The following is a 23,251-nucleotide window of genomic DNA, read 5'->3' on the forward strand; positions in this document are numbered from 1 at the left end:
AGTGTGATGTGCAAGGAACAGCCAGGAAACAGTCACTATCACAGAGTATGGGTGTGGGAGGCCTAGGGGCAGGTAAGGTGTAAAGAGATTAGAAAGATAGGAAGGTGCCAGGTTATGAAGAACTTTAAAAGCCAAAAAGGACTTAATTTTTTTCTTGGAGGTGATAGGAAAACAAGAGAGTTGATTGAATTGGGTGAGGAGAGGAGTGATCAGACTTGTGCTTTAAGAAGATCAGTTTGCCTGTTTAATCAAATAAGGGTTGAAGTGGGAAAGACTTGAGGCAGGCAGATCCACTAGTAGCCTATTTGCAATAGTCCAATATGAGATGATGAGGGCCTGAACCAGGACGGTGGCAGGGTCACAGAAGAAAAGAGGGCATATGTGAGAAATGTTATGAATGTAGAAATAGCAGGATGTGGCAGCTAATTGGATATATGGGGTATAAGAGAGAGTGGGGAGTCCTGGATGACATCTAGGTTGTGAGCCTGAGTGACTGGGAGTTTAGAGATAGATACAGAGATGGAAGCCAACTACACAGAGATGATTAATTTGAAACAGTGGGAGCAGATTAGATCATCTAGGGAGATTCGAAGCTTGAGAAACATTTACATTGAAAGGTCTGTTTGAGGGGGACATTTGGTTGTTGGTTTAGAGACAAATAATTTTTGGATATGTCTAATGTGAATGTTTTTCTTGACTATGATAAAAAGAGGGTTTTTATGGAAGGGAGGAAGAGGAATGATAGAAAACAGAAGAAAAAGTATTAATGAAGGATTTAAAGAAAATATACAAAAGAAATCAGGAAGTTGAGGGCAACAGATAAGTGAGATAGATAGTTTTGGGACTATGATTAGTTGAGTTCATACTTAAGCTATTAGTAATGAGATTATGTTTCATTAGAATCTTTTTTCTCTTGTTTTTATATAGAAATATTCTTTTTTGTATTTGTCAAGTTCAGAGTAACAACAACAAAAAAATTAAAGAAGAGATAGATCTTGTTTTGAAGCCAGGAAGACCTAGCTAGCTTGAAGTTCCTCCTCTGACACATTGGTGGCCATGTACGGGGTGTTCAGGAGGACAAGCTGCTGAGCCCTTTTCAGAGCTGCTTTTCACCTTTAGTGTTCACCTGATTCACCCAACTCTCACCTGTGGCTCCAAGAAGCTGTAGCACGGTAAAACCATCCAGGTGGATGGTATAAACCAGGTTGAAGGTAATTCACAGGCCTCAAACCCATGAGTGAGCTAGGGCAGTGCTTCTTAAACTACGGGTCAACTCCAAATGGGGTCGTGACCCACAACTGAAGAGGTTGTGAGTGGAAAAAGTTTAAGAAGCCCTGAGCTAGGGGGATGTCTATCCCAAGCACATGAAGACTTGCCCTGGAGGAACGGGCGGATAAGAACAATTTGTTCCAACTGCTACGAAGGCAGCTGAGGCAGGCATTGTGGAGCATTAGAGTTTGGTCAGACATAGAAGATGCCAAGGTCTGCATCCCCACTGGACTTTGATGACTCTGGAAGAGAGAGTGAGGCTGACAACTTTGTGCAACTCTGCCTCACTTAAATCCAATTCATATGCAAGTCAAGACATCTACCATGATGTCACTGATCCTCTTCGAAAATGAAGGACAAACAACAGCATTCAATTCACTACAGATACTGATTTAAGTCTTTAAAAGATCTTAGTATTTCTTCTCAGGGTTAGTATTTTTGTCTTCTCTTCAGTAAACACAAGAATCAGTCTTTCAGCTTTTCTCAAGCATTTCCTTATAGGATTTCCTCATAAAATAACACAAAGTAGTTCTCACAAGGAAAGTTTATTTTCAACTGTCTTTCTCTCTGTTCTCTCCATAGATGTTCATAAATCCTCAAGTTCCAGATATCACACAGATTGTCACAAAGATATTTTTCAACTGCCTTTTTCAAATTTCTGGAACAAATTCTTCATCGAATTCTCTTTATGAGGTTTCTTCTTTAACATGGTACAACAATTCTGAAGAGGAGGAAGTCTCACATTACTGTTCTCTGTGTGTTTTCCATGGATTCCTCATAGACCCTCATATATCTCAGATAAAACACTCACCTTTCCCTGATTCTTTAGGGAGCCATTTTCTCAACTGACTTTTTCAAATTATCAGCACAAATTGCTTTCCCCCCCCCCCCCGGGTGTTTTCTTTGGCTCTTAAAGCAACAGTGACAATATCAATGGTATCTTACAATTGAAATATTATCTATGGTATATATAATCGAAACAAGAATTACATGTATCCCCAAAGCCAAAAACTTTCAGTTTCCTGAAAAATCATTTAGGGGGCATATCAAATGCCACACAAATATTACATTACCATTAAGCTACATGACATATATTAATGCAAATCACTATTTAGCAGGCTGTTTTTAATTTTAAGGTTATATAACATTAGCAATAATAATGATGATACTAGTTATATAAAAAACAATACACGTTTATGAGATTGTAAGTTCTCTGGGGAAGATTATGATATTATTTTTCACCTTGTATTTAGAGTCACAGGAAAAGGAAACAATTAACACAATCAAGTTAAGGCTGATCTATTCAAATCGACACTGCACTGGTTTAGGCTTGATATAAGGAAAAACTTCCAAACAATTAGAGCTCTCCAAAAGTGAAAAAGGCCTTGTCTGGAAGTAGTTAAGTCCCCCTTAGCAGATAACTTGAAGCAAAAACTGAATCACTTCTCAGTTTACTCTGCAGGGGACTCTTATTCAGGTAGAGTTGGATTAAATAGTCTTTGAGGCCCCTTCCAGCTTTGAGATTCTGTATTACTACCTTCAGGAAAGGTTGTTATTGGCAGCAGGACAGTATTAGGTAAGATGATATAGTCAAAGTTTGTTTTCTGAATGCCCATAACTCCTAATAGGATCATTTCATGCTTCATAACAAGCTTTACCTTCCTCTTTATTTTTATCCACTGACCTCACAAAACTAAAACATGTCTCTTGTTTACTCAGGCCTTGGTAGGAGAATGGTTAACCAATCTGATAAATGAGTTTACTGCTGAAGTATTTGATGGATGATACTGACTTCGAATTCCAGCTGTGGCAAGTTACTTAAACTCTGTGACTCAGTTTCTTTATCTGTAAAAGAGTGTTAATAAGTCAACAAGCATTTATTCAGTGCTTACTATGATCCAGGCTGTGTAATAGCACTGGCTTATGCTGTCTATTTCATGGGATCACAAGGAAAGTACTTTGCAAATCTGAAAGTTGTATATAAATGTGAATTATTATAATGCATTTCCGTATCAATGACCAAACCACTGGCTCATTCCACCAAGTTTTCAGCTTTCCAGTCAGCTGCCTGTAATTCTTAAAATACAGCAAGAAAATGGAAAGCAGGAGAAAAACAATTCCTGGGACAGCAGTCTATTTGGCTCCAATAAATTTTTCTCTGGATATTCTTTTGGAAAGTGAGCCCTAAGTTTCTGAAACAGAAATTCACCAACTTGACTCTTTAAGGAGAGCTCTTCTAACATTCAAATATCCCAAGAGGACTGGCCTATTATAATAGCCTATTAATGACTCTTCCTGCCTCAAGTCTCTCTCATTCCAGACGATCAACAGTTGCCAAAGAGCAGGACTGCCCATGTCACACATTGTGCCACCCCCTCCCAAACAACTCCGTGGATTCCTTATTACCTCCAGGATTATATATCAAATTCTTTTTGGCATTAAAGTGCTTCACAATGTGGCCCCTTCCTACCTTTCCATCCTTCTTACAATGTATCTCCCTCCACATATACTCTGTAATCCAGTTGGCCTATCACAGAACACCCCCTTTTCAGATGCTGAGCTTTTATACTGGCTGCCCTCTACACATGGAATGTTCTCCCTCCTCAGCTCCACTTCCTGGCTCCCTAGCCTCTTTTGAGACTTAGCTCAAATCTCACCTTCTAGAAAAGGCCTTTCCTGGTCCCTCCCACTGCTAGTGCTTTCTCTCTGAGATTACCTCCCCTTACAGTGTATGCCACTTGTATGTTATTTTATGCTGCCTCTCTCATTAGAATGTGAACTGCTTGAGAGCAGGGACTGTTTTTCACCTTTCTTTGCATCCTCAGTGCTTAGCAGTGCCTGACACATAGTAATCGCTTAACAAATGCTTGTTGGCTGACTGCTCTTCCCACCATGTAGTGTAAGCAAGAAGAACAAAGGAAAGAAACTGCCAGAGTTCGCTGGTTGTATTTGAAGCAAGTTGGTTGATGGCTGCATTAAAGAAGGAGGTGGCCTGATTAGTGGTCTGTCATTATAGTCATTCTAGGAGTGGGGTAAAAGAAAAATGATCAGACCTGTTTTGGGATGAGGGAAATGGGAAGAAGGAAAAATCTCCCTGTAACTCTCCCCAAAAGTGACTTTCCAAAGTGTGGAGCTACAAATAAGACAAAATGCAAGAAGGTTTGTGTCACCTTTTCCATATCATTCAGCCAAGGGAATACCTCATTACAAATGTATGATAGTCTTCTTGCCCCAAAGGAAGAGGGCTCTAAGACTAGATTCCTTCCCCTTCCTTCCTTCCCCCTTCAGTGATTCCTTCCCCTCTTTCATCTCCAACATCTAACCTGTCACCAGGTTGTGTCAATACTTCTCTGCATTCTCTCTTAGCAGATTTTTCCGTGGGTCTCTCCCTGAGCCACTCCCCTAACCCAGTCTCTCATCACTAGCTCTCATCATTCTACCTCCTAAGCTTAGCACAGTGCCTGGCAAACAGCAGACACTTAATAAATCCATCCTGCACACTTCTGGGAGATCAATCATCTTAAAACATTACTTTCATTCTGTTTGTTTCCCATTCAAAAGCCTTAAATGGCTTCCCACTGCCTTGTAGGTGCAGCCAGGCGGAGCAGCAGGTAGAGCATTGGACTTGGGGTCACAAAGACCCGAGTTCAAACGACCTCAATCTGCTGGTTGGTCTCCCCACTCCAATCCATTCTCCGCTCAGCTGTCAAACTGATCTTCCTAAAAAGTGTAAATCTGACCAGGTTACCTCTCTATTCAATCAAATCTAGTGGTCATCATCTTTAGGATAAATATAAAATTCAATTTGGCTTTGAAAGCCCTTCATAATCTGGCCTCTTCCTACCTTCCCAGTCTTCTGACACCAAGATCCAGTGCCTCGGGATTCCTTACTGCTCCTTGTACCGGACACTCCATCAGCCCATCTGGGGTGTTTTCACTGGCTGTCCTTCATGCCCGGCACCTCTCTCTACTTCCTGGTGGCCCTGGTCTCCTTCAAGTCTTAGCTTAAGTCTCAACTTCTGCAAAAAGGCTTTCCCACTCCTTAAACGTAGTGCCTTCCCTCTGAGGCTATCCTGAATTTATCCTGTATCTATCTGGTTTGTACCTAGTTGTATGTAAGTCGTCCGCCTTATTAGACTAAGCTCCTTGAAATCAGGGACTGGTTTTTGTTTGTCTGTTTGCCTTTCTTTATATTCCCCTTGCTTAGCACAGAGCCTGACACACAATATTTAGTAAATGCTGGTTGACTGGGTGACCTTGGGCAAGTCACTTTAACTTCTGTCCAACGTGGTTTCCTCATCTGTAAAACGGAGATAACAGTGCCTACCTTCAAGGGTGACTGTGAGGATAAAATGAGATATTTCCAAACCTTAAAAGCACTACATAAATGCCATTATTATTATTACTAGTACTACTACGAAATAAAAATCAAACTCCTCAACCTGGTATTCAAGGACCTGTTTTTCAAGTTTTTCCCATATAGCTCCAGCTCAAAGCAATCATATTTACCTTTATGAACACCTGTAACACTATAAAATTAGGCAGCACACATAATTAGGTAGAGAGCTGGGCCTAAAGTCAGGACCTGAATTCAAATCTAGCCTCAGACACTTCCTACTTGTACAACTCATGGCAAGTCGGTTAACTGCTGCCTGCCTCAGTTTCCCTAACTATAAAATGGAGATAATAATAGCACCTATGTCCCCGGGTTGTTGTGAGGATCAAATGAGATAATATTTATGAAGCGCTTAGCATAGTGCCTAGAACACAGTATGGACTTAATAAAGGCTTGTTTCCTTCCTTCCTGTATTATACCATTTTGTGTACTTGTTAACTTCAAAATTAGCACTTGATTAAATGGATTCTTACTGTTCTAAAAGTTTCACCTTTCCTTCCAAGGATGTTTTAGCTCACAGAAGGAATGTCCTGTACTTCTTTTATTCTCCGTTGCTGACTAAGGTAGGTGCTGAGAGAGTACCCTAACAAGTATTCAACCAATACTTGTTGAATTAAGAGTATAACTAGAAGTCTGCAGTCAATAAACATTTAATACAGAATAGGAAAGCCTAGTTAAAATACTCTAATTTTATACTTAAACAGTACTTAGTTTTAGCAAAGATGCAAAACTGCTTTTTAACAAATTAAACTTTTCTTTTTTTAGGCAATCGGGGTTAAGCGACTTGCCCAGGGTCACACAGCTAGTAAGTGTCAAGTGTTTGGTCTGAGGCCGTACTTGAATTCAGGTCCTCCTGACTTTAGGCTGGTGCTCTATCCACTGCACCACCTCGCTGCCCCTTCAAATTAAACCTTTTCAACCATCATTTCCCGTCTATAGAAAAAGGATGAAGAGGAAGATTACCAGAAAGCCCTGACCTTTGATGCTGAATTCTTCAGCTAAGGCATGAAACAAAAGAAAATCTAAACTATTCCCCTAGACCACAGAGGTTCTCTTCTGCTTCTACATTAGCAGAAAAGGTAAATAGAATTTTTAAGAACCATGCAATTTTCAGATCATCTATAAACATTATCTTAGCTATTGCTACTCTAAATGTGAGATCCCGGTCCAGTGACTGATAAGTAATCAATCATATTATTTTGGGTAACTGAATCATATCAATATTTACATTCATGCTATAAATTTTTTGAATGTTTTTATTTTATTTATCTCAATTACATGTAAAAACAACTTTAACATTCATTTTTTATAATTTTTGAATTCCAAATTCCCTCTTCTTCCTATTCTCTCCTTCCCCACCTCCCTCCTTGAGAAGGTAAGCATTTTGATAGCGATTATACATATGGAGTCATGCAAAACATATTTCTGTATTAGCCATGTTGCAAAAGAGAACAAGACCAAAACAAGAAAAAGAAAGCAAAATAAAGAAAAAAATGCTTCAATCAGCATTCAGACTCCCATCAGTTCTTTCTCTGGAGGTAAATAGTACTTTTCATAATAAGTCCTTTGGAATTGTCTTGGATGATTATATTGCTGAGAATATCTAAGTCATTGACAGTTGAACATTGTACAACATTGCTATTACTGTGTACAATGTTCTCCTGGTTCAACGCACTTCACTCTGCATCAGTTCATATAAATCTTCCCAGGTTTTTCTGAAACCATCCTGCTCATCATTTCTTATAGCCCAACAGTATTCCATTACAATCATATACCACAACTTGTTCAGCAATTCCCTAACTGATGGGCATCCTGTCAATTTTCAGTTCTTTGCCACTATATAAGAAGAGCTACTATAAATATTTTTGTACATAAAGTACCTCTTCCTTTTCCTTTCATCTCTTTCGGATACAGACCAAGTACTGGTATTGCTGGGTCAAAGGATATGTATGGTTTTATAGCACGTTGGGCATAGTTTGGAATTGCTCTCCAAAACATATGAGCTCACAACTCCACCAACAGTTCCTTAGCATCCCAATTTTTCCACATCCCCTCTAGCATTTGCCATTTTGCTGTTCTATCACATTAGCCAATTAGGTGTAAGGTAGTAGATTCTTTTAATTTGCATTTCTCTAACCAATAGTGATTTAGAACATTTTTTCATATGTCTACAAATAGTTTTGATTTCTTCTTCTGAAAACCAGATCCTTTGACCATTTATCAATTAGGGAATGACTTGAATTCCTATAAATTTGACTCAGTTCTCTATATATTTGAGAAATGAGGCCTTTAGCGAGAAACTTGCTGCAAAATTTTCCCCCAGTTTCTTGTTTTCCTTCTAATCTTGGATGTATTGGTTTTGTTTGTGCAAACCCATTTTCATTCAGCGTAATCAAAATTATTCATATTACATCCCACAATGTTCTCTATCTCTTGTCTGGTCATAAATTCTTCCCTTATCCATAGATATAACAGGGAAACTATTCCATGCTTCTCTAATTTGCTTTTGATATAATTTCTAAATCATATAAACATTCTGACCTTATCTTGGTATACAATGTGAGATATGTTTGATATTCATGCTACAAATAAAAAGGAGACTGCAGCCAAATGGAAGAATGGCTTATAGATCCTGCTTGAAGAGACAAATAAAGAAGGGGGAGGGAGAGAGAGTAGGAGCTGAGATAGCAAAGTGATAGGAAGCAACAGTGAGCTCTTCTTCATAAGCTCTTCCTAATAGATCTAGAAAAAGCACCAGACAAAATTCCGATGAGGAAATAAAAAAAAAGTTCAGATTTGACAGCCACCACTAAAAAGGAGTGGATAATTTGGAACATTATATTCCAGAAGGCAAAGGATATGGATTTACAGCCAAGAATAATTTACCCAGCAAAACTGAGCATAATGTTACTGGGGGTGGGAGGTAGGGAGGATGGACCTTTAACAAAATAGAGGACTTCTACGAATTCCTGAGGAAAAGCCTAGAACTGCTGAGAAATTCAAGTACAAATATAGGAGTGAAGAGAAACATAAAAAAGTAAACATAAATGAACAGCGATAAAGGATTTGATAGGGACAAACTGCTCACATTAATATATGAGGAATGATACATGTATCTCACTGAACCCTATCATCATCAGGGGTCATAGAGGTATTCTAATTGGACAAGGCCTGACTTGATGATGGTAAGAATTAGGGTGGAGGTGGGAGGGGAAAGGAAGGTTAGGTAAAATAATCTCACATAATAAGAGTAAGTAGACATTTACACCAACAAGGAGGAGAGAGTGAGAGAATTGGCTGACACTTGAACCTCATTCTTATTTGAACTGGTTAAAAGAAAGAATATACACACATACGGTTGGATACAGAAATACATTTCATTTAACCAGCGAAATAGAAGGGAAAAGGGAAGGGGGACTGGGAATTAGAGAGTAGATTAAAAGAGGGATTAGTCCTAAGGAAAACAAGTTCTAAGGATGTACAAAAATATTTATAGCTCTTTTTGAGGTGGCAAAGAATGGGAATTTGAGGGACTGCCCATAAATTAGGGAATGGATGATCAAATTATAGTATATAAAAGATGGAATAATATTGTGCTGAACTTTACGCAGTGTAATAATGACCGACCACAATTCCAGAGGGCTCATGATGAAACATGCTGTTTATCTCCTGAGAGAGAAGTGATGGATCCAGAGCACAGATTAAGATTTTTTTGGACACATGACCAATGAGAAATTTTGTCTTGCTTGACTATACATAATTGAAACAGGGATTTGTTATTCTTGTTTTCTCAATGGATGCGGGTGGGGGATGGGAGGAGGGAAATGAAAGAGAGGCTGATCTTTGTTTTAAATTTTTTATTTATACCTATATCTATATATACATACATATAAATTAAAAAGAAAAGAAGAAATAAAGGTTGTTTCTATTATGTGTCCAAAGACAACAAGGAATATTTCATGAGATATCTGGTCCTCTTGTGCTCATGATAAGCATTTGCAGAGAGACTACTATGAAAATAAAATTATACCTTATACACCAATATATGTTGTGGAGGATGAAAAAGTAAAGAAAGCCCTAAAAGAACTTTATAAGATCCTACAAATTAAATCAACACATACTTTAATATTTTACAATTTCAATGCAAAGGTTGATATAAAAGAGGATGGTGCAAAATACATTAGAAAACATAGTTTAGGACTTAGAAATAAGAAAGACTAAAAGTTTTAAAACCCTCACACCATCATACAACAAACTCAAAAAAAGAATTTAAGGCACTAGACGTGGCAAGCACCAAATAATATCACAAAAAAAAAACAGAGAGAAAATAATTAGCTACAAATTATTTCCAAATGAGCTGTGTATGTAAATTCGGACTACCTACTTCTTAGAGCAAAGATCAAAACTAGAAGAACAAAAAGGAGAAAATATTATCCAAATGAAGCAACACTAATCTGAACTAAACATGTTATAAACCAAAAGCACTATATATATTCAACAAAAATATCAAATCTTAGTATAATAAGCTGAACGATTCAATGTCACAGCACATACAAATCTCTAGTTTCCTCAGGAAGCACAGGAAGCCAGGTTAACTAAAATACCATGCCCCTGGTGTGTGAATGATGGAGGTGGAGGTACATCACAATGATAGCTGGTGTTTTATATGGAGCTTTATAGTTTACAAAACGATTTCCTCAAGGCACTAAAAAGTAGGTAGTGTTTATTATTATGACCACTTTAAAGATGAGAAAACCGATCTTTGCCTCAGAATAATGACTTGCCCAAGGCCACAGAGCTAGGAAATGGAGTAACTAGAATTCAAATCCAAGTGCCTCTCATCAGTATCAACATTTCTACTCACAAATAACAAGAGAATGTATTTCCAGAACCAGGAAAGCAATTTTATGGTTGATAGATTTTTATAGGTTAGTGGTGAAATTGATCCAAAAACTACTCTATAAAAGAAAGCCAATAAATATCCCATCTCGCTGATAATTTACGGTTTCTTTTTTTAGGAACAAAACTTTTAAGAGACTGAAAATACTCAACTGTCTTCATTCAACTCTTTCTGGCTCAAGCTAAGAAAAATTTTCCCTAGCTAAATGTGGTTTGTTTTCATGTGTGGATTTTCAAAAGGTAGGACCCAGTTAGATATTGCGCTCCACCAGAGGTCACCTCCACACCATGTTATCAGGAGAACATCAACCGAATAGCACTTGCAACTGTTTGACATCCGAAGGGGAATCCTAACTAAGTTCAGAAAGGTTTATGTTCAAAAGGCTGGTCATCAGCTGCTGCAACTCATAAAACCCTCTCCTTGGCTGTACACAGCCGTCTGTAGCAAAGTAGTATCCACAGCCGATAAAAACATGGATTTTTAAAGTGCCAGACAGTTATAAGAGACAACCCTATCCTGCAAATAAGGAACACGTGCTCTTGAGCCTATTCACTTCTACATTCTAGTTATTTTCTTAAGATGCTTAATCAATCAAGCACCTACTATGTGCCAGGTACTGTGCTAAGCACTGGGGATACAAAGAAGGCTAACAGTCCCTGCCCTAGAGGAATTTACATTCAAACAGGATAGACAAAATATACATGCAAGTTTATAGAGAACATATATGGAATGAATATGAGGTAGTTTGAGGGCAAAGGACAATAGCAGCTCTGGGGTCAGGAAAGGCTTTGTGTGACCTTGGCACTCAGTTTACTCATCTGTAAAGTAGGGGAGGGAGGAAGTTGGACTAGAGTGGTCTCTGAGGTCCCTGCCAGCACTGTATCTATATCTCTGTGAAGAAGGTAGCCCCCTTTAGTCTTTAAGGAAACCAGGGATTCCAAGAATTATCTTGAAACCCATATAATTTAGTTAATGCCACACTACCCTGGTCTATACCTTGATGTTGTTGTCCCTTATTCTTGAATTTAATATTACTAGTAGATTGCTATTGTTTATGTTGGCATAACTGAAAATACTCAAACAGCCTTCCCGGTCCCCAATCCCTTTTCTGTCTCTTCAGAGACAGGATTACTGCAAATGCCTTCTGTTAGGGCCTTCTGCTTCTATTTCCATCTCCTTCCATATATCCTTCACATGGATGATATAATCTCCTTAAAATGTCATTTTCATCTAAATTCCCTCCCAGCTCTAAAATTCTATGATTATGTTACTCCCCAACTCAAGGATCAATAATGGCTCCCTAGAGTCTACTGGAGTGGGCTCACATGGAAGCCATGACACGGAACCCAAGGATATGTGATCAATCAGAAAGTAAGATGACAATCGGTAGAATCCCATGGAGCTTTTCTCCAAAACAAGCCCTTGATGAATTATCACCATCATTCTCAAGCTCTGAGGCTCTGTGCCTCCTCTCCCTCTGGCCACTTAGGATAGTTTTAATCTAATCGGTACTCTCCAACATACTCACATCCGACACCTCAAATCATTCTGTGGCTATGAATACCCCACCTTTCCCTCTTTTCCTTTTTTGGCATGACAGAGTGACCTGCAGAGGCTAAGTAGGTATGGATGGATTGTTAGTTATCTGCATCACTGATTTTATCACATTAGAAGGAAGTAGGTAGCATAGCAGATAAAACAATGGACTTGGCAGGAAGACCAGTTCAACTCCTACCTCAAACACTTGACCCTGGGCAAGTCACTTAACCTCCCTTGCTTTCAGTTGTGATAACTGGAATAGATAATTGGGATAATTCCGTTTCAGAATGGGATAACAGTAGCACCTACTTCATAGTGTCGTATAAATAGTCCGGCAAAACCATTCCTCTTCCACATGGCCCTATTTCTGTCAAGGGCACCTTCATTCTTCCAGTCGCCCAGGTTCAAAACCTTGGTGAATGACTACTAATTCCTCTGAGCCTCAAATTCCTCATCCATAAAACAGAGATAATACTTATATTACCTGCCAGGGTTATGAGACTCAAATGAGCCCATGTCTGTAAAGTGCTTTGTAAATTTAAAAATGCTATGTAAATATCAGTTATCACTGCAATCACTTCCTAATGTGACTGCCAGATGTCAGTCCCTCCACCTTTTAATACATTCTGTACCATTTGACTCTGTCATTCCTTCCTTTAAAAACCATTACTGGCTCCTGCTCTTCCCAATTTAGCAGCAAGAGCTATTCCTTGGGGCTGGAACTCTGGATTCTAGTCTTGATTCTGCCATTAACTAGGTATTTGTGTGATTTTTGCCACATATTTTTCTCTAGAAGACTTAACTTCTACATTAGTGAAATAAGAGGGCATGGACTAGGTAGGCACTGTCATTCATTCAACAAGTACCTACTGTGTGCAGATTCTCTGTATCAACTTGTTTTGTTATTTCACTTTTTACATGCAGATTTCTTTTATTCTAAATAAGCAAATTATATAAAGGCAAAGAGATAACTCTCCAGACTTTGAGGCAAATATTGCCTATCCAGTAGTGCCAGCAAAACACTAGGAATGTGACTCTTTATGAGGTTACCGGATGGAAAGGAGTGGTTTAGTCTTAGGAAAAGCAACAGCAAGTAGTGGGGAAAATTCACTCATTTATTCTTATAGCAAACATTTATTAAGAACCTACGGTGCACAAAATACCACACTTCGGCGAGTTATATTGATTAATAAAAATGGTTCCAGTGGCAGAAGCAGATTTACCCCAACTCACCCCCTTAGAGAAAATTATCCAAGTCTGAAGTTTTTGGACTAATCTGAAAGAAAAAATTATAAGTCTTTATTAATTCAGAAACAGCCATTCCCCAATTGATGGATATCTCCTCAATTTTCAACTCTTTGCCATCACTAAAAGAGTTGCTATAAATATTTTTGTACACATAGGTCCTTTTCCTTTTTTTTTTTAATCTCTTTGAGATAGAGACCTAGTAGTGGTATTGCTAGGTCAAAGGGTATGCATGGTTTTACAGCCCTTTGGGCATTGTTCCAAAATGCTCTCCAGAATGGCTAAATCAGTACACACCTTCACCAACAGTACATTAGTGTTTTAATTTTTCCACATCCCCTCCAACATTTGTCATTTTCCTTTTCTGTCATATTAGCCAATCTGACAGCTGTGAAGTAGTACTTCAGAGTTGTTTTAATTTGTATTTCTCTCATCAATAGTGATTCAGAGCATATTTCATCTGACTACAGATGGCTTCCATTATTTTGTCTGAAAACTGCCTGTTCATATCCTTTGAAGAATTTATCAATTGAGGAATGACTCTTATTTCTATAAATTTGACTCAGTTTTCATTTTGAGAAATGAAGTCTTTCTCAGAGAAACTCACTGTAAAAATTTTTTTCACAGTAGTGATTACCAACTATAGTCATATGGTGAAGCTGTATACTGATTCAACCATTCTAGAGAACAATTTGGAACTATGCCTCAAGGGCTGTAAAATCACGCACACCCTTTGACCAAGCAATACCACTACTAGGTCTCTATTCCAAAGAGATAAAAAACAAAAAAGAAAAAGACTTACATGCACAAAAATATTTGTAGCAGCTCTTTTAGTGGTGGCAAAGAATTGGAAATTGAGGGGAAGTCCATCAATTGGGGAAAGGCTGAACAAGTTGTTGTATGTAATTGTGATGGAATACTATTGTGCTTTAAGAAATGATGAGCAGCATGCTCTCAGAAAAACATGGAAAGACTTACATAAACTGATGCAAAGTGAAATGAGCAGAACTAACAGAACACTGTACACAGTAACAGCAACACTGTATGATGATCTACTATAAATAACTTAGCTATTCTTAGCAATAAAATGATCCAAGACAATTCTGTAGGACCTAAGATGAAAGGTGCTGTCCATCTCAAAAAAAAAAAAAAAAAACCAAACCTGGCATAGCCTGAATGCAGATCAAAGTTACTTTTTCTTTATTTTTCTTGGGCATTTTTTGTGTATTTTCTTTCACAGAACGATTTACATGCAAATGTGTTTTGCATGACTACACATGTATAACCTACATCAAATTGCTTGCCCTCTCAATGGGAGGGGGGAGGAGAGGGAGGAAGAAAATTTGGAACTCAAAATTTGAGGGAAAAAAAAGGATGCTAAAATTGTTTCTACATGTAACTGGGAAAGATAAAATATTAAATAAGATTTTAAAAAAGAATCAGAAAAAGTCTCACCTTTGATCAGTTGGAAAGAGAAATTCTTAAAGAGGGTGTCCAAAGACTGATTTAGGAAAATGATTGTCAAAGGGTATGCTAAAAGTGATTAACATTCTCTTTGAAGAAGCAAAATGTTAACTGAACATCATTCTGAATTTTGTAACTATATTTTATCTTATTGTGGAAATTTTTCTATTGTGAAAGAATGCTCTAACTGTTCACTCAGCAATGGCTTGGAGGGAACGAGATTTTCAGAGTCAAGGGATGGCTCTTTCCTTCTCTGGTTCTCTCTCCTAAGCAGAAATGCCTGGATTAGAATAATGTGAATTAATAAGAATTTTCTGGCAGGCTTGTGCCTAAAGCAGAGTACAGAATTTTCTTTCACATTGGTCTCAAGCCTAGCAGAAGAGTGAAGATACTAGATGATAGCTTGTTGAGGACACTGTGGTAAAGGTCAATTAGGTGGCTGCTGTGTACCCTTCCAAGGCAAAAATAAACCAATCATTTCAACCCTCAAGGAGCTTATGTACACAGGTAAGTAAACACAAGAGAATGTTGGTGGGGAAAGAGTATCAATCCAATAATTTGGAGGGGATGTGAGAGATGTTTGGGGATAAGAAATCTAGAAGACTTCGCAATTTACTAGATAAATGGGAAGAGTGAGAGTAGATTAACGATTTCAAGTTTAGAAAGAACGGTGTTGCCCTTAATAGAAATAATGAATTTAGTAAAGGGGAGGGGGAGACTTTGGGAAAAGGTATGTTCTATTTTGGACATGTTGAATTTGAGATGTCTGTGAAACTTATAAGTAGAGAAATCCAGCAGATCTAGGACTGGAACTCAGGACAGGAAAGAAATGAGAGCTAGATACGTAGAACTGAGAAGCATCTCCATAAAAACAATCACTGAACTACTGGGAGTTGATGAGATCACCAAAAGTATGAAGAGAGGAAGAGGTACAGGGCAGAGTATTAGGGGACACTCGTGGAGAGAAGGATAAAGACAGAAACCTAGTAAAGGAGACTTAGGAGGATTGATCAGAAAGGAAAATGAGAAGGACTGATCAGATTAAGGAAAGAAAACCAAGAGAAGGCAATGTCACAAAAACCCAGGGAGGAGTTATGATCTAGGAGAGGCTTTTTGACAGTGTCAAATGCTGTAGAGATGCCAAGAAGGAGGTGAGCTAGTAAAAGCTACAGGATTTAACAATTAAAAAATCATCAGTAACCTTGTAAAAAGCAGTTTCACCAATAAGAACATTCCATGCCAGACTGAATAGGGTTGAGAAGATAAAAGGATCTGAAGTAGTGACTGTAGTCGGCTTTTTCTAGGAATTTGGTTAGAGGGAATGGCAAAGTCTAGTGAAGATTTATCAAGGATAAAGGAGACCTGGACACATTTTGTAGGAAGCAGAGAATAAGCCAGGATAAAGAAAGATTGAAGATTAGAAGCAGAAACTGGATGATTGAAGGAGCAAGTTCCCAAATGAAACCAGAAAGGATAGGATCAAGGAAACAAGCAGGACTAGCCTCGGAAGAAAGGACTACTTCCTTCCTTCAAAACTGGAGCAAAGCAGAAGAGAATAGAGGATGATGCCAAGGGTATATTAGGCAGGGAACTGGAGAGGAGTTCACAAGAGAAGGCTTCAATTTGCTTGGTAGAGTGTATAATAAGGTCCTCTGCTGAGTGAAGGGTGGAAGGGGTATGGCAGGTGGCTTGAGGAAAGAAGCTCAGAATAGATGATATAGGGAGTATGTGACAAGGGAAAATCACAGAAAGGTAAAAGGAGTAATGTGCAGCAGTGAGGGACCAGCTGAGACAAGATCAATTTGTACTGGACTCAGTATGGTTGTATGATTTCCTATAACATTTTTCAGCAGCATGTCAGCAGAAGCAAAGGTGGATTGTGGAGTGGAGTAATTTAGGGTTGGGGTTTGGAAAAGGCCGAATGACAGGACTGGGAATAGGGAAAGATTCTAGGATAGAAGATGAGTAAAGTTGAAATGGTCATCTGTAACACCAAAATGTTAAAGAGGGGAAAGGAAAGCCAAAGCAAGGCTGGGCAAGCAAGGAGATGGGATGACTAGAGGCTGTGTGAGGGCAAAAAATAGGTTTAGGAGGGGTGAGGCAAAGGGAGAAATAGAAGGAACAAAGGATACAGTCAGAAGACAAATGTCAGAGTTCTGAGTCTTGGAGGTGGAGCACTTTTAGTTGATAAGATCAGGTGTTAGGGTTATGTGAGTGAGGTAGGATAAAGGTAAAGTTGAAAAGGCTGGTGAACTGGGAAGCCAGGGTATCTGAAGCCAGTTCTTTCAGTACCTGAGGATGTAGTTCATCTGGCACAAGAGACCTGAATTCATCAAGGACAACGAGGTGCTCTCTTACCATTATCTCCTTATTTATGTTAGTTGTCAACTCCCTATTAGACATCTTTTGTTCTGTTCTTTCCAGTTCAAAGGCTATTCTCTTAGGCAAGTCAACAGAAGTAAAATAATAACTCAGTAGCTCTACTTACTTTCTATTATCAGTTATCCTCCTATCCAACCCTAGCAGTGACCCTTTTTTTCCTCTGATTTTCCTTTTCTCTAATATAGCTTTAAAAAATATTCTTCTTGTCTCAGCTTTCCTCAGAATCTGGCACTCATTATAAACTGAAGCAGTCCTGACACTATAATACCAAGCCATGATTTTGTATTCATTTTCTGCTATCTATCCTTGTTTCTACCTTCTAAATATACATTGTTAAAATCTATGTTAGTTGGAGAGTTCTGCGCACATCAACAATTCCTCTTTTCCTCTATATTGGCTCAGGTCCAGCCTCTGTAACAGACTAGGTGATTTTTTAATGCACAGAAGAAACCTGAAAGAATCACAGACAAGCAGGACATCTTTGAAAGTTACATGCTGAATTTATTGTGTATTTTAAAAGAAAAACAAACTATGCATAATAGAGATCCAAATTTCCCATACAGCTGTCTTTTTCTGCCGTTAGGTATATGGACAGTCACATTTCACTTGGTGTTTATTAAGTTCAGAATAATAAAAGTTTTTTAAAAAACATACTAGATGTGACCATGGGCAAAATATTTAACCTCTCAGTGCCCCAGGCAACTCTTAAGATTGTAGAGGAGTTGATGAGCTCCCTACCCAATAATATCATAGTTCTTGTGCAAAAAAAAATGTCGTTCAGTCATGTCCAACTCTTCGTTTCACATTTGGGGCTTTCCTCGCAAAGATACAGAAGTGGTTTGCCATTTCCTTTTCCAGATCATTTTATAGATGAGGAAACTGAGACAAACAGGATTAAGTGACTTGCCCAGAGTCACAAAGCTAGTAAGTGTCTGAGGGCAGCTGAACTGAGGTCTTCCTGCCTTCAAACCCAATGCTTTATTCACTAAGCCACATAGCTGCCTTAGAAAATAATAATAATACTGTATGGTAATCTTGCCTTATTAAACTAGGAAAAAAAGAACAAAATTTAAGAAGATTACTCTTGAGGTGTTGTGGAAAGAATAATGGAGTTAGGTTTAGATCCCAGAAGACATGGGTTCAGATCTTAGTTCTGCCACATACTAATTAGGTGTACTTAGCAAATCACCTCCTCTGGGCCTCAGTTTCCTCAATAGAAAGTGAAGTATTTAGGCTAGATGATCTGTAAAATCTCTTTCAGCTCCACATCACACAATGACTCAATCAGATTTAGAGCTAGAGAGATTAAATAACTTGCCAAGGTCATACAGGTAATAAAAAGAAGAACTGGGATTTGAACTCAGGCCTTCTTTGCCTCTGGACAATAAATGAACCTCAGGCAGATTAGCCATTTAATAACACAATTTACTTAACAATTCTGAATGTTATCATGTGGCTCTAAGACCTCACCTTGGTGTAGCACTTTTAGAAATGTCTGTCTATAAACTTCTCTTTTGGTTCTCAGAATAATTCTGTGAGGTAGGTAGGGAAAACAGTACAACCTGAACTGTACAAAAAATGGGAAACTGAAGTGCCTTTCTTTAGGGCACAAAGGAAATTTCCTGATTTCTGTCCCAGTTTCTTCCACTAGCTCAAGAAAAGAATTCAGCAAAAGTTCTTCAGTCAAATCTTCACAAGTATAGGTCAGCAAACAAGACAGCAGGAGAAAGAGCTGATGTTAAATAACTAGATTTTTCAATAAATTTGAAGGACAGGTCAAAAGTGTGGGGGGAAAAACATTTCAAGGTGACCTGATGTACAGCTGGACAGAAAAGCCATGATCTAAAGGAATACCCCTTACACCACACCATTTGCCAGTATGGGACAAAGAAAGGTTAAAAGGAATGGTTTTCTTTCACCTTATAGGAAATGAAATGTAATCACTTACTTTAAAAAAAAAGTATTGCAGTAAATGGTCCTGAACCTTAAATAATATGCACCTGTAAGTTAAAGGTAGTCTGGAAGAGGAAAAAAAAAAGTCAAGGAAAACCGCTAGCTAGAAAAACTGGCTTTCTGTGGTCCAAAGACCACAAACCCGAAGTTTGTAACAGGAAAGCAGTTAAGCAAAGTTGAAAAACCAAGGTGGGGGATACAAGTGTCCCTCACCTATCTATCCTAGAGAGTCACAAGGACAAAGTCCAGCGCACATTCAAAATTCAAATCCTGTCAGTACTAAAAGTGGTCAGCAGGAATGAAATGACCTCTTTCCTCAACCCTACACCCCCCCACCCCCGCTATCATTTGCAGCTTTTCTCTCTGCACTCCCCACCTTAGGATTTTATCAGTGGCTGTTAGCAGTTCTGCCCAATCTCTACTGAATGAGAGAATGAGAGAAAGAATGAGAGAGAGAGAGAGAGAGAGAGAGAGAGAGAGAGAGAGAGAGAGAGAGAGAGTGAGTGTGTGTGTGTGTGTGTGTGTGTGTGTGTGTGTGTGTGTGTGTGTGTGTGTAAAGTGCAAGGGAAGGTGCTTTCGTGCTTAGCACAGTGCCAGGCATATAATAGGCGCTAAATAGACGCTTCTTCCCTTCGCGTCCTTTCCCAATACAGCTACAGACGTTTGAGGGCAGGGAGAGGCAACAAATCTAGGAGTCTGGGGTGGGGAATGGGGAAACAACGACGGGTAACAAAGGTGGCTATTTGGGAGGAATGTGGGGGGAAAAGATCAGTTGAGGAGGGAGGAAAAAGTGGGGCTAAGACAGCAGAGTCAGATTATTTGGGGGGGCGAGAAGGGATAATGTGGCCATAGATGGGGACATTAGGGGGAGGAGCGAGGGGAAAGACCTGAATTTGAGGGGGCAGGAGGTGGTGAAGAGACAACATCTGGATGGGGGCAGCATGAGGGGCAAGAGACCTACGTTAGGGGGCGGAGAACGCAGACATCTGTTTGTACTTAATTACTGGGGGGGCGGGCGGGGGGAGGGGTCAGTACACTCCGAGGGCTCGGGGGACTGACAGGCCGGCCCCCGAGCTGGCTCCGAGGAAGAGGAGGGGGACGGGGGGCGTCGCGGGACCGCGCCGAGGGAGGAGCGCGCGCCGCTGTCAGGGAGTACGCGCCGCGCGCCACCTGCCTCGAGGGCGCAGGGGGAGAGGAGACGCCGCGGCTCCCACCTCCCGCCGAAGGCCCAGGCCCGTCTCAGTACCTCACACTCACCCGGCGGCCTCTACTCCCGCCGCCCCCTCGGCTCTCCTGGGCCTGTCACCCGCCTCAGGTCGCCCAAAGCTCCCTCCGCCTCACTGGCCGGGACGCGCCGCCACAGCCATCCAGCCCAGCCCGGCCCCGCCTCACGCACCCTGCGCCGGGGGCGGTGGTGGAAGAAGCGGGGGGGGGGGGGGGAGGGCCGCGCCGCCGGACGTTCTGATTCGCTGGCTCTCCCAGCCGAAGCCACCTATGCACCAATGAGAAAAGGGCATCCGCGGGGTGGGGTGTCGAGGTGGGGCTCGAGGCGGCAGCTCTTAGCTTGCGGGGGCGGGCACAGGGGAAGAAGGCGGTCATTGGTGGGAGAAGTGCAGACGGGCAGCAGGCTGTTAACCAATCGCCGCGCCGCGGGCGGGGCTACTCCCAGCCGCCCGGGGTAGTGGGGAAAAGGTTAGAGGGCCGCATCTGGTACCGGGCAGCGCACGTGTGCAGGTGCTCTGCGAGTTAGTTCGGTGCTCCCGCAGGGGATCGCGTCCCTCCTCTCCCGCGGAGACCGCCTCAGATTCATGCATCGTACCAGGCTCTGGGATTGTGGAGACCCCAGTGAAATTGCCCTTGGCCTGCAAGCGCTTCCGTTCTACAGGGGGGCGCACCGCGTGGAAGCAGATTAGGAACTACAAGATGCGTAACGAGTAAGAAACAGCATGCTCCAGCGCATGGAGTACTTGGCTTGGACTTAGGAAGACCTGGGTTCAAATCCTGTATCAGACACGGTAGCTGGGTGACCCTGGGCAAGTCACTTAACCGTTGTGTGCCTCAGTTTCCCCAACTGTAAAAAGTGGAGATGATAATGGCGCACCTACTTCCTGGGGTTTTTGTGAGCATCAAGTGAGATAAAATGTGTAAAGCTCTTCACTTTACAATGCCTGGGCATAGTAGGTGTTAAATAAGTTGCTTGTTCCCTTTCCCTTTCCCTTCCCCCGACAGAGTGTTCCAAAAGTTGTAAAAAACTGCAACAAAACTTTTGGGTCACTCTATTTGCTTCAAGCAGTTCGCTAGAATGAGAGTCAGTGTTTGAATTTGGGCGTCACACCTCGAAGTGTGACCTGCCAGTCACTTAAATTCTCGGGGTTTCAGTTTCCACATCAGTAATTTGAGGGGCGTCCAGCTAGACCACGTCGGAGGTAACTTCTAGATCCAAATCTATCCTCTTTTTTTAAAAGAAAAAATTTTAATCAAATCTGTCCTATTAAGAAATCATTGAAGTGCTACTCACACTGACAAAATCAGAGGTTGTTTTTTCAATAAGACATTAAGCACAAAGATCTAGCAGGGCTTTCAAGGGACCCCTCCAGTCAGCTAGGTCTCTGGTCAGCCCCACTTTCCATGTTGCTTCTGGAGGACTCCAGTGAAGCAGGTGGCTTTTTTCACTAGGGCAAGAAAACCAGCTTCCTCATTTACCAATCTAGGTAGGGCAGACCTTCATTTTGAAAATCTGCCCACATACTCCCTTGCCCCTATCTGCTTGATCCTCTGATCAGCCAGCCACGCTATGCTCTTCCCCTTCATAAGCTGCCAGCTCCATCTTTCAAATGCTCAGCTTCCTGCTTAAAGACCTTGAGTCGTTCTCACTGAAGAAGTTTGACATTTCTCCTAAGGAGACTGGTTCCTCTGGCCAAAAGACAGGCAATATGGTAGTATCAAAGTAGTCTCTCCCATTCATTCACATAATAACGTTTATATGTGTCCACATGCACATCTATATATCCATTTATTGCTATACAAATTAAATATGTACCTATATAACATGTAATTGTATCTTGATGGCAATTCTGTGACGTTGGGGCTATTACTTGGGATTCTAATTCTGGTGGATAAGTTTGGGGAGCCTCGTCCTCTTCCTTCTCCGGTGAAGTCCTTTTTGACTTCAGGGAAGACACCTTCCAATCTGGGAGCTGCTTTGCAGAGAGGGGAGCAGGACATTGCTAGTTAAACAACAGCTGATAAGGATTTCTTTCAAGGATTCAGACTTCATAGATGTAGGAAGTGATAGAACCAGGATTTGAATCCAGGTCTTTTTACTCTGAATCTAATGTTTTTTCCACTATATCTCATTGTGTGTCCTGGGAAGGCAATCCTCTATTATTCCCATGCCTCCCTTAGAGCTACATGAAGTCAGTAACTAGACCAGGAGTGGGGAACCTGTATCCTTGAGGCCATATGTGGCCCTCTAGGTCCTCAAGTGCAGCCCTTTGACTGAATCCAAACTTCACAGAACAAATCCCCTTAATAAAAGGATGTGTTCTATAAAACTTGGACTCAGTCAAAAGGCCATACCCAAAGGCACTGGAGTGATGGGGGGAGGGGGATAGTAGCCTTGGGTACAATTGGGGAGTGTTGAATAAAAATAAGGGGGTGATGGAAGCATAAGGAAAGAAGAGAAGAACATTTTGAAAAACTGTTCATACATATTTCATCTGTTGTGTAACAGTTAAAGTTGTAGTGATTACATTATTTTCCAAATAAACACACAAAATGCAAGTTATAATGCATCAGTGGTCAAGTGTGCCAACAGGTCTTAACAAGCAAGTGTTGGCAGGTGAACATGTCTTGCATTGTTGGAAAGTCCAGCATGCATCAGCAGGAATATGTGCATGTAATGACTTGTTTACAATACAATACTATATGGTTACATGATACAATATTGCATCACTGAAATTTCAATGCGGGAAAAACCCCCACAAATTTACAATAAATTATTAAATTTAAGATGTGTTATTTTTAAAAAATATTTTATATTTTTTGAAATGATGTAAAATTTTTAAAAAACCATTAAAGGGTTAAGGAAAGTAGATGGGGGG

General features: G+C 40.3%; 1 protein-coding gene across 3 annotated transcripts in view; it reads right to left on the reverse strand.

Moving 5' to 3' along the window:
• The window catches only part of SLC25A42 (solute carrier family 25 member 42), a 55,677-nt gene extending 35,135 nt beyond the window's left edge, over nt 1–20,542 (reverse strand). For 2 of the 3 annotated variants that reach the window (XM_021008996.2, XM_021008992.2), the window contains exon 1: nt 20,406–20,542. The gene's annotated coding sequence lies outside the window, so the exon portion shown is untranslated. Of the gene's footprint in view, nt 1–20,394 lie in introns of all 3 variants that reach the window. The other variant, XM_021008991.2, reaches the window with a different exon arrangement.
• Between the last annotated feature and the right edge of the window lie 2,709 nt (nt 20,543–23,251).

This window comes from Phascolarctos cinereus, unplaced genomic scaffold (assembly GCF_003287225.1).
Source record: "Phascolarctos cinereus isolate Bilbo 61053 unplaced genomic scaffold, phaCin_HiC Scaffold_4;HRSCAF=312, whole genome shotgun sequence".
Classification (NCBI taxonomy): domain Eukaryota; kingdom Metazoa; phylum Chordata; class Mammalia; order Diprotodontia; family Phascolarctidae; genus Phascolarctos; species Phascolarctos cinereus.